The 11,669-nt window shown below is 35.5% G+C and overlaps 1 non-coding gene across 1 annotated transcript; it reads left to right on the plus strand.

The window, feature by feature from the left end:
- Window positions 1–7,549: 7,549 nt before the first annotated feature.
- On the plus strand, window positions 7,550–7,621 carry Trnae-uuc. Its single transcript has one exon. It is a non-coding gene; the product is annotated as a tRNA-Glu (tRNA).
- Window positions 7,622–11,669: the final 4,048 nt, after the last annotated feature.

Genomic DNA, 11,669 nt, shown 5'->3' on the forward strand with positions numbered 1-11,669 from the left:
ATATTTTCCCGTATTTTTATCCACAAGGACATAATTATCTGACTTACTGATACTTAACAGCATTTTCGGTGTAACGTTCTTCCTTTATAGTATTTTCTTTACTTAAGGCGAGGTCTTATCTCAATCCAAAACGATAACCTTGCACACGACCAAAGACCAAGCGTGTCCGCATCGCAATAATATTCATTTTAGCTTAGCATAAAACTGTAGTTTCTAGGGGCGGATCTTCTCTATTTTTCATGTTTTTTTTTAATATATTTCTAAATTGATCAGTTCAGACCTTTTTAAAATATATTCATTAACAATTTATTAAAAGAAAATGTAAGTTATTCTTGTTAATACTTATATTTCGATGACAAAGAGTTTTTTCGGAAAGTGTGAGTTTGTTAATTAATTACAGAAAAAGTGTTATTTTTTTATTAAAATGTTTATGGCTAAATCCTTTTAAATATTTTGCTTTATATCTCATATTTTTTACATTTCGTTATTATATTGGAACTAGGTAAATCAAGTGTCAAGAAATAACAAAATGGGGTTTCACTTCGCCTTAAGTGACTTCTGAAAAGGTGTCTTTTCCCCCTTTTTGTGATGGTTGTGGTGATTTTCCTCTTCTCATTGGACCAGGACTATAACAATGATTACCATCATCATTGTGAAGCTGTCTGTAGCATGCACAAACGACAAAGTACTCCTCTGTAAGTTCGTAATTGCTACAAGTAATCCATCATGAGAAAACGGTGAGACTGGAGATGTCGCATTAAATTTTTACCGACTAGGCGACAGAAACTTTGTAAAATATGAAGAGAATCATAAAAGTAGAACATTAACGTTTGTAGCATCGCCGCGAATTACAACAAATATCGTAGTCACTCCACCACGTACGTACATTGTTGTTTTAAGTCTACAGCTTTACATTTTATCTTTTTACCATCAAATCGCTGTCTCTTCTGCATTGTGGCATACTCAGCAAACATCACGCGAGTGTAAGTAGCGCTAACTAAGGCGGGCGAGACGCGAGACGGCACATTCGCGCAGTTAGCGCTTAACGCTTATCGCTTCAATAAATCGCTTAAAACGCTCGTTTGTTGAAACAACGTCGTGATAAACTTGTACTGTGATTGTTCGGCCACTTCACTTTACACAAATAACTTTCGCTTATTCGCTTAGTTACAGCTTTTGCGCTTATCTATTCTGTGTTATGTTTATGATAGGTATTACCTTTTTAGCGGTTTCTACTATCTTGTGGCATAACATAATATTTTAATATTTCATTTCTCTTTCTTCAGTTTAATATTGCTTAAAATGTGTTTTTTTATTAAACTTTCTGAATTTGAGTGTTTAAAGTTTTTTTTATTGATCCTTGCAAGTTTTTCGACAAACTCATCCGTAGTCTCCTTTTTTCCCTTTCTGTAACATTAAAAAGCTACGTAAACACGAAAAATTTAAAATTAATACACATATTTTTCGGATTTGACGCCAAATGGGAAATAATTTCTCATAACATTACAAAAATTTCCAACAGTATATTTCACAAAGAAAACAACCATTAGTAACATTATTTACGGGCACCTGGTAAGTTACAACCACTAATGTGGCAACACAAATTATTACCAACTGCAATATGGCTGCAGGAAAAATGCGACTCGCCCGCGCCCGTGAAAAATGCGAAACTTACACCAGCAATTTGATTTAGCTGATACTGCACAGCGCAGCGTAGTTTGTGTTTATTGCACGTGTAGCTTGTATTGTGATTTTAACACTAAAAATGTCTTGCAAGACGTATGTACTAGGTGAAGCTTTGTTTAGGAGAGCTTATATAAGTCCTCCAAGAAATCCCTTTTAGAATCTACTTTATTTTTAGGAAGACTACTCTTGAAGAGCATCTTTGAATACTAAGGAAGTAAGCAGGACTTTGGTTAGTATAGCATTTTCACTAGCGAATGCTATCCTAACTAGTTTTTAGGAGCACTAGCTCCTAAAAATAGTCTCGTGAAACTTATCAAGATGACAAGAGAATTGTTGGTTTCAAGGAGGACTTATGTTACATTAATAGCAGAATCTCTCTAGAAAAGAGAGAAAAGGTAAATATTATTTTTATTGCTTAACAAATTTAGCCTTAGTAACATCTGACACTGAAATTCACACCAAACAATTATAGTCCTCCCAGACACAAATCTCAACGTCGGCTTACGATCCCTTGTTCTCAGATAATTTTTCAGGACCGTCTCACATAACTCAGAACTTTCTCAATAAGGCCCATATCCCCCCCTCATAAAACAGACTTGTCATAACATCCTCGTTATTACGATATCTAGCAGAATAGCAAAAATAGCGCTCGTAAATAGCCGGCTAAAAATGGCAACATAAAGCATATTTTATGACGCGATCAATAATATTTTATAGTACATTCAATAACGTCTAGGACGCTCAAGCGAAACACAATAATTACAGAGCGCAGAACATAAAGAAGATTTACACGAAAACGGGAATAGGGTAGCCATGCATGTTGTTTTTGAATGGATAATAAATTTGTTTGTTATTACTTCGGAGCTTTTGTGCGAGGACCTGCTGGATATTTGATTCTGGGATAGGGGTTTGCAGATCTCTTACGGGTTTTACATTTCAGTTTTTACTTTTGTAAAGCTGATGTAAAGCATCAAGCGTGTTTAGAAAAGGATTATAAAGTAGCAGTTTCATAGAAGATAAGCTTTTTAACTAAAATTATAAGTGTGAAGTACTGAGGTAAGTTTTATAATATAAAAATGCATAATTTTTGTCTGCATTTATAAAGACATCAAGTGGCCACATCAAAAAAGTATCTTTTATAATATTATAACATTCTCTGTTAGAACACATACGATACGATTTATGCCTTCCGTGTTGAAGGAGAATATAAAACTCATGAATATTTTATAACAAAAGATAAAAAGGCAAAATATCACGCTATCGAAGCCAATAAAACAAACGCGATCAGCCAGAAAAATCGTCCTCGAACAACGGAAGTGTAAACACATTAGTGTCCGCGACTGTACCCCACACGGCCGCACAAACAAACTGCGGAAGAGAGGATAAAGCCAAAAGACCAGCATATATCTTACGGGCAATAAAATAAATCCAACTCCGCTCCATAATAACATTCAGAGCGCTGAATTATTTTCTAATCCGCCGGCGGGAAGCTAATAGTTCGCACGTGCGGGCCTTCCGCTGACTTACGGCTCGTAGATCCCAAGAAAAACATGAATTTCCGCGCAACGAGCGCTCTAATGCCGCCCTTAATGCGGACACCTTAATAATTGTCAAATAAATTTGGCGAAAAAGTGGTAGCTTTAGCTGGGTGGGTGTAATGACGTCATAAAGTCAGCGCTGATCCGCGCGACGCTTGTTTTCTAGCCCGAGTGCGGCTTAGTATTGAGTTACCGCCTCCTAATATTACGCGGAAAGTTTAACTTTATCAGCACCACCGTCTTTTCTTAGGTCGTCTGGGCGCTCAGTATCATCATCGATAGTTCTTTTGCTTGTTATTCAAATTGTTTTTGCAGCTCTACGACCAAATGTGGTATTATCAATAAATAAATAATGAGGTGAACGAGACAGTTGAAAAAATTATGCAAATAGAAGCAAGTACCGCTACGTGCAATCCATGAATTAAGGGTATAACCCTGAGTAAAACGCTCACCCCCTGACTAAGTGAGGGAAATAAAATTCTCATTTCAAAAATGACGTGAGACATAAATAACTAGTCATATTTTCACGCCATTTCAACTCTGCCCCCCTTTACAAAGGAATGCACGTCTGTTTAGATTAATGTACCTCCGTATATTTATACCCCGTCTTACTTCCAAGTTAGCTTACCTTTGTAGCTTTTGCCTGCCGATCTAAACTGGAATTTACCTCCAAGGTCTTAAGGTGTAGTTCTACTTGTGTAAATTCAGTGCTTAGAACCTTTTCGATGTGGTTCAGCAAGAATTTTCCGCAAAGTTCTCCCCGTGTCTATCTGAGCACTTTGTAAGATAAAAATGTGGACCCAGAGGAGAATAGATCAAGTCTGTCTGCGGCGAGGTAGACAACAGACAAAAACTTGCTGATGTATTATCACCATATATTCCGAGGTGCCGGGATAAGTTTTCATATTTTATGGTAAGGACGTTGTTTATTGCTCGTTGTTAGGGTGTAAGCGAATTACTCGTACATGCTTGTGTTTGGAATCATAAATAGACTAAGCAGTTTTGTGTTTTCGTTTTACTGTTGAATTAGCAGTTATTATTATTAATTTGATTTTGATTGAATCAAAATCAAAATGTTTTATTAATGGTTACTTCTGTCATGCATCTTTTTGTTTTCCAATAAAATTAATATAATATTTTAGGGACAGTTTTTAAAATACAAAAATGTTATTACATAGCGTGGCGTAAAACTTATTATCTACATATACAAACGTAAACACACCGGCAAAATTAGAGGAACATAACAAAATTTTCAATTTTTTAAAAATTGTTCACTGATTTTTATTTATTTATTTACTAAAATTATTAAAAAATAAATTTTATGTAAATTTAGGGCATAAAAACGTGAAAAATAGAAAAAAAATCAGCAAAAATCAAAAAATGAAGAAAATCTTTGAAATTTCAATAGTAAGTTTTAAAGATAAATTCTCCATTTTTATTAAATAAATGCCATGTTAAAAGCGTGTAATGCCTTCTATGGATCTCAAGAGGGCCTGGATACGCCATTCCATGCTTGCATTTTAATTGTCAATCATTTCCTGTGGGATATTCTCCTACTCCTCCAGTAGCGCCAACTCGAGCTCCTGGACACATTTTGAAGCTGGAATTTTAACTCGTACCGTTCACCCATTGATGTGCCACACGTCTTCAATCGGATCCACATCCGTAGACCACGCTGGCCTCTCCACCTGGGCTACGCCAGCATCGTTTAAGTAATAATGCCCGATTTTCTTACTCTATGTTCGCACATAAAATTGAAATTACTACCTAAAACTGTGTAAAAGGCACACCATGCAGTTCCAGGATGTCGGTGCTATAGCCCTGTACTGTCAAAGTACCATCATCTATAATTATCAGCTCCATGCGGGCTCCAAATCATATGCAACTCCAAACCATTACGAAGCCTGCATCATAGGCCACTGTTTCCGGTAAGTTTGATGGCCTGTAGCTTTCCTTATGCTTTATCCACATTCTTTATCGCCTGTCAATACAATGTACACAGAATTTGCTCCCATCACTGTACAGCACAAGATTTCACTCACTTGTCTAATTTTGATGTTCACGCGCAAATCTTAGCCTGGCTCTTCGGTGTCCTGTCTCAAGTTTTGGTGCCCTTGCTGGCACTTTTGAGTTTAATTTAACTTCTTTGAGTCTTCTTCTTACTGTACAATCACTTACACGTTCATCTTGGACCTGTTCCGACAGGTTTCGTGTCTGCATAGCAGTTTGAGGTCGATTTCTTAAGTTTTGTTTCCTTACAAAATGGTCATCCTGAACCATTGTCACCCGATATCTGCCTTGTTCTCGTCTCCGAACGTAAGATCCAGTCTCTCTGAAGCGTTGAAAGTTACGATGAACCACGGAAGCCGACACACCTAAGGCCTGACTGACCGAACGGTAGGTGTGACCTTTCTCTATCGTGGTTACAGCTCTAGCTGTTGCAGATGCTGGGAAATCACTAATTTTGTATCTAAGCAATGTGTTCTTCCAAAAACCAAACAATCAAATGAGCTGAGCACACCTTGCACCCCGCTAAAACGCCATTCTTATCAGGAACACTTACAACGTCAATAACCGAAAAACACTTATTAGGGCATAATTGGTATAAAAACCTGTCAACTTTCCAGTTTCGTTCAATATTTTATTTCTTGAATGAGCTTAGAAGCTATAAAAAAGGCTTTCAGACAGCCCGACCCACTTGAGTTCAAGTTTTGGCCCTTTTTACCTATGTTCCGCTAATTTTGCCAGTGTGTGTATATGTAGATAATAAGTTTATATATTTTATTTGTCTACGACTATTATAGCGACTGTCTTTCGTTTAAAAAATTGCAATAGAAGTAAGTCTAAACGTAACAAAGTTTATAGCGAAACCATAATCTAGCAGTAAGAATTAAACGCTCACATCGTACCAAATCATTTAACAGAATGTGTCCTGTTTAATTTGAAATGAGTCCTGAAGTGTGCCGGCCGCGTGGTCACCGTGAACTAGTCTTTTGACAGCTGCTACATTAACTTCCCGGACGCTTTATACTTGTTGAAACGTTAATTTTCTCCGTAATATATGACCCAGCATCATCATCAGCCTTCTCTTTGGTGAAGTTTGGCGTAGACTGTAGAGGTCTTGTGTTGTAGTTGCGGACACCAACTGCTGAGCCCAATACGACCCTGTTACGACAAAACAATGCAACCCGGGTTACATCGTTCTGTAATAATATAGTCTAAGATTGGGTTGCACCAGAGGCGTGGTTAAAGATAAAGTTATGGTTATAGTTAAATATGACGTCCTTTTAACTTTTACCTCGCTTTAACTTTAACCTTAACTTTAACGTGAGAAATTCACAGATGTCTGTTGCGTTTATTTTTTTTATTGAAGCTGCAGGTAACGGGATTAAGAGGAGTCCACACCGCCCTTTTTTCCATACAAACGTTGTCCCCTGTTTCCTCCCTGGATAATGCTAGTAGAGTTATAATTTTTTTCCTGAATATCTACGACCACTAATACGATGTCCCTATGTTTTCTTTTTTTCATAATTTAATTATTAAATAAGATATGAACGTTCAAAAACTCAAAAAAATGGCCAGATTTTCCGCTGTGTTCAAACGTCCAGAAAACAGATTTGGCTAGATTATACAAAAAATATCAAAACATAGGAACACAGCTCAAGCCTTTTTTTAATCTTTAATGAAAAAATTACTTAAATCGGTTAAGTTTTGGAGAAGGAATCAGGGGACAACGAATCGTTGATTTTCTGGATTTTCTGCAGTTGTCTCTATCGCGTTCTGCGGCTTGAGGTAAGGGAGACAGCTATAGATATTTCACGTGTTTTTTTTTCATTTCTCTAGCCCCTGGTGTATCCTCTTAAGAGTATAAAAAATTGAATTATCCGTAAAAATCGACAGGAAAAATATAACACTGTAAAATATTATAGTAAATTTTCAGATACCTATACGTATGAGCGGAGATTTAACCTTGTTTTAAAGCTGTTGCTTTTCATTACTGTCATGCTATTTTTATAATATTAGTAGGTACTTAATAATAGCATGTCACATTGGTATTGCAACTAATAAGCATTGAGATTTTAATAACCTTATATGATTCATTAATTATAATTTTATGATCATTTAAGTATTTTAGGTACACTTCAATGTACCTAAAATACTTAAATAATCATAAAATTATAAGCGGTATTATTAGCATAATTATTTTCCTATTTAGAATTTTATTAAACCTGATTTATCTTTATTATTCTATGACCAATCAGCATCTGATTATTAAATATCTGCAATTCTATCAATATGTTGACAATTTTTGTCGATTTGTTACATCCCGTATGGTCTAGTGGCTAGGATACCTGGCTTTCACCCAGGAGGCTCGGGTTCGATTCCCGGTACGGGAAAATACTTTTTTATACTATATAACATCAAAACTATCAATTATATTAATTTATATTAAACATTAGCAGGCATCGAATGTCTTTTATGATTTATAAGCAGGCAATGGTCCAATAAAATATACCTTGTATTGTACCTACTGCTCAATCTATGAATGCAAAAAAGTCTCGACAAACACTGAGGTAATAATAAAGGTAATAGCGGCACCTGGTGGCAAATGGAATATCAAACACTCTCATTTCATTGAAGGCTTCTTAAAAGCGGCAGCAAAGTTATGTTAATAAGTGTCATAGATAACAAGACCGGCGAAACATAAACCGCTCAAGTTTGACGCGACTTTTGAATTCAATAAGGAATAAATCTTGTCACTTTTTAAGTCCGTCCGTCGGTGACGTTGACTGATACCCATACGTGATACGAGCGTCCGCATTTTGTATTTTAAAGTGGCACAGATTTAAATTATGAAAAAAAAGCACGGCAATAAATTATAGACATTCACTTTCTACATAAAATGAATAAAATGTCGACTTTGCTGTTACAGATATGCTAGAAGTTGAATAGAGACTAGATGGAAAATACTGTACCATCTATTTAAATCCTGAAAAAATTAAGAGCCTCAATAAACAGTATCGAAATAGAAGCTAAGATATCTGATATCTTAAACATGGACATAAAATATCATCACAGCCACAATATTAGAATAAATCAAATAAATTCTAATATAACGTTCCAAATATTTTAATTGGTATGAACCTGATAAACATACGGACATTCTCTAAATTAGTTAGATATAGGTAATATTAAATTCATTAATTACGGCTTTAACAGATGGCAGATAAGGATAACGTTTCGGTAGCGAGTAAAAGAGAATGTGTCATAAGACGCCGGCGTCTGACAGGTTGTGTGATTAGTCGACTGACGAGTCGAGTGACAAGTCGACTGGTTGACTGATAAGTGACGAGTGCGAAAATCTTTTGAATTTTATTTGTTTCACTTTAAAAATAGACATGGCGTGTGGCGATACGTTACTAAAATCTTAAAGAATTCCTTTTGTTTCCTTTTGCAATCTATCCCGAATTCCTTGAGAGAATTTTCCTGACTTTGAAGTCGAAGAAGAAACTTTAACCAGAAAATTACTTTAAAAATACTTATATTATGTCCTGTCCAATAAATATTATTCACATATTTTCCTCTAGCCTAGTGAGGTATTGATATATCAGAAAGGTTGGTACAGGTACTTATAAATGTTAAATCTTGATCTCTTAGATAGAAAAAATAATCTGACCAAATAATGTACCTAGGTCCGCCATCTGCCTGCGAATTAATTTCTCTGATAGGCACATTAAAAGTCAAAACAAAGTCTTTTGAAAGTCAGTCAAAAGCTGCTAATTGGTCAACTATTTAGTAACCTCGCTATCATTTGACTGGTCGTGCGACGTGTCAAGTGACGAGTCGGCTGTCGAGTAACGAGTTGGTGGTGTGGATAAAAAGCGGTCGTTAAGTTCATTACGGTACTAACCGGGCGATTCGTTGGGATTTATCCGGTAGCTAATCGCTGAGTGACGGTTGTTGTACCGTCAGCTGATTATTATGTACATTTGTGTGATTGTTACGGTCGCACCCAGAGAGATTTACTAAGCATTCAAGGCCGGTATAAATAGTCAGTACTTAGGATGCGACCCGGTCTCAAGACGCGGTTCGGCTCTGTGATTGGTCCAAATTTTGGCAGCCAACCAATTACAGAGCCTGAACCGTTTGATGCTGCGAGTGTCCATGGGCGACGGAAGTTGCTTTCCATCAGGTGACCCGTTTGCTTGTTTGCCCCCTTATTCTATTAAAAAAAACCTATTTAATATTACAGATCCCATTCGGTCTGTAACAAATTGTAACTGCAATTAAATGTATAATAATATGTGCAATGTTATGTCTATTGAAAAAAAAACAGTTACTTTTATGTTTTTTGGTCACGTTTTTTTATTATTATTTTTTTTGCTTTCTGTACGTAATATCAGATTCCGGGCAGCTACCACGAACTACCGTCTCTGATACACTTGACAGCCGCGGCGTTATCGCCGATGGCTGACAGATCTTAACTCGCCAGATAAACTGCCACAATTACTGCCACAGGCTATTGCCACTTAAGTATTAGGAAACTGACTGGTTTGTGACACCTGACTTAATGTTGACAAACCGTCAATTACTCTATAAAATTAAATTAGATAATAATGTAATAAGATACTCATAATAATATAAATCGGTTAAGGTGCCTTTAACAGAGCTCAAAAATGGAAAAAACTCTATGTCAGGAACACATACACACTCTAAAGTATTATAATTGCACTTTGTTTTGTTACAGCCTGTATCGTCATCTCTCATATGATGTAGTATTTATGTTTCTTTTGTTAGCCTATGCTATACCACTGCTGGACAAAGGCCACCCCCAGGGTCTTCCACTTGTCTCGCTCCAGCGCTACCGCTGGCCAGCCCGGCTGGTGCGCCTCCAGCTCATAGCGCTATCTTTCCCTAGCCCGACCCGGGTTACGTTTTCCATCATCAGGTAGGTACCCACCATGAAGCTATTGTACCCACTCTGTCGATATCATCTATAAATTTGACGTGAGACGAGTGGTAACGTTCGCGCTAGAATAAAAGCCTTTCCACGCCACACGATATGAATTAATAAGGACCACGAACCATGTAAGGCCACTCTAACGGTAAAATGATTGTTATTCGTTAATTAACTAAACAAATTATTAAGTAATCTTAATAATTTGTTTAGTTAATTAACGAATAACAATCATTTTACCTTCAGTTAGTAGTTTCATAACTTATCATACCTAGCTTCAATAGCCATTTAATAAACTTAAGTTTTGTTAAGCTCTTCCAAATGGCCTTGCAAGGAACACAGCTCCAAACAATAATTCGTATAACTAGTAAATAGAGTTACAAGTATTTATTTATTTATTTGCTTTTACTAAAACAACATTATAATTTCTTTCAATTAAACAACACATTAAATGCTCAATATATTTATATCATCTAAAAAAACTATAACGAACATTGCTTGAACATCATCTTATAACTAAGAATATATTAATTGAAATTCTTTACAAATAGTAGAAATGAGTATCACATTGACATCTTCTATTTAATTGCCAATGCGTTTTATAATGCAATGCAACTATAAATAACTGTTCATATGTTAATGATTTTTAGATGTTCCTTGTAAAGTTCATGTTCCCTAGCAAGTTAAGAAGTTTTTTAGGGTGCGGAAATTACAATTGTAGCCTCGACAACCAAAGTTTACAAACAGTGAGATCTCACTGCCACAATAGGGATGATGACAAGGTCAAAGATTAGCGAATTTTGTTAATAAAATAAAGAAATCACGGTAAAAAATAAGTGTTCCCAAAATTTCAGCTTGATAGCATTTATATTTTTTTAGTTATGCGCATTCAAAGTTGGATATTCAAGTCGATTTGTTTTTTAAATTAAATTTATTAACATTTGTATACAATTCGATAACTTATGCAATTAAGAGCAAGTTTTGTTATGAAACCACTTTCATAAACGCAATATTTAATATACCTGTCGAACAAAGTTGTCTCCCGATGCGTAAAAACTACGAAAGACTGACGTCATACTTTCGTAGCACTTTGTACGGAGCGTTTCGGGCAGGTCTTTTTTATGAGATATTTGAATTGTCATATCTTCAATTTTTTTTTTTCAATTTCAATTTCTTTATTTGCAAAATGTGAGTTAGTACTAGTTAGTTAGTAAAGATGTTAGTAGATTTCACAATGGTATCATCACATTTGCCCAACTGGGCATGCAAATGTTTAGCTTATAAACTACAATATAATAATATGAAATATTACTATTCTTACAAATTAACAAAGTATATTTATATTCCAAATGTGTTAATTAAAAGAGGCTAATTTGTGCTGTATGGTTAACTTATTTAAATATTACCAATTGTCAATAATAAATACATAATTAGAAACAACTAAATCTATTATTATCATATTATAATTCATTATTTAATTGTATTTT

This window comes from Aricia agestis, chromosome 5 (genome assembly GCF_905147365.1).
Source record: "Aricia agestis chromosome 5, ilAriAges1.1, whole genome shotgun sequence".
Classification (NCBI taxonomy): Eukaryota; Metazoa; Arthropoda; class Insecta; order Lepidoptera; family Lycaenidae; genus Aricia; species Aricia agestis.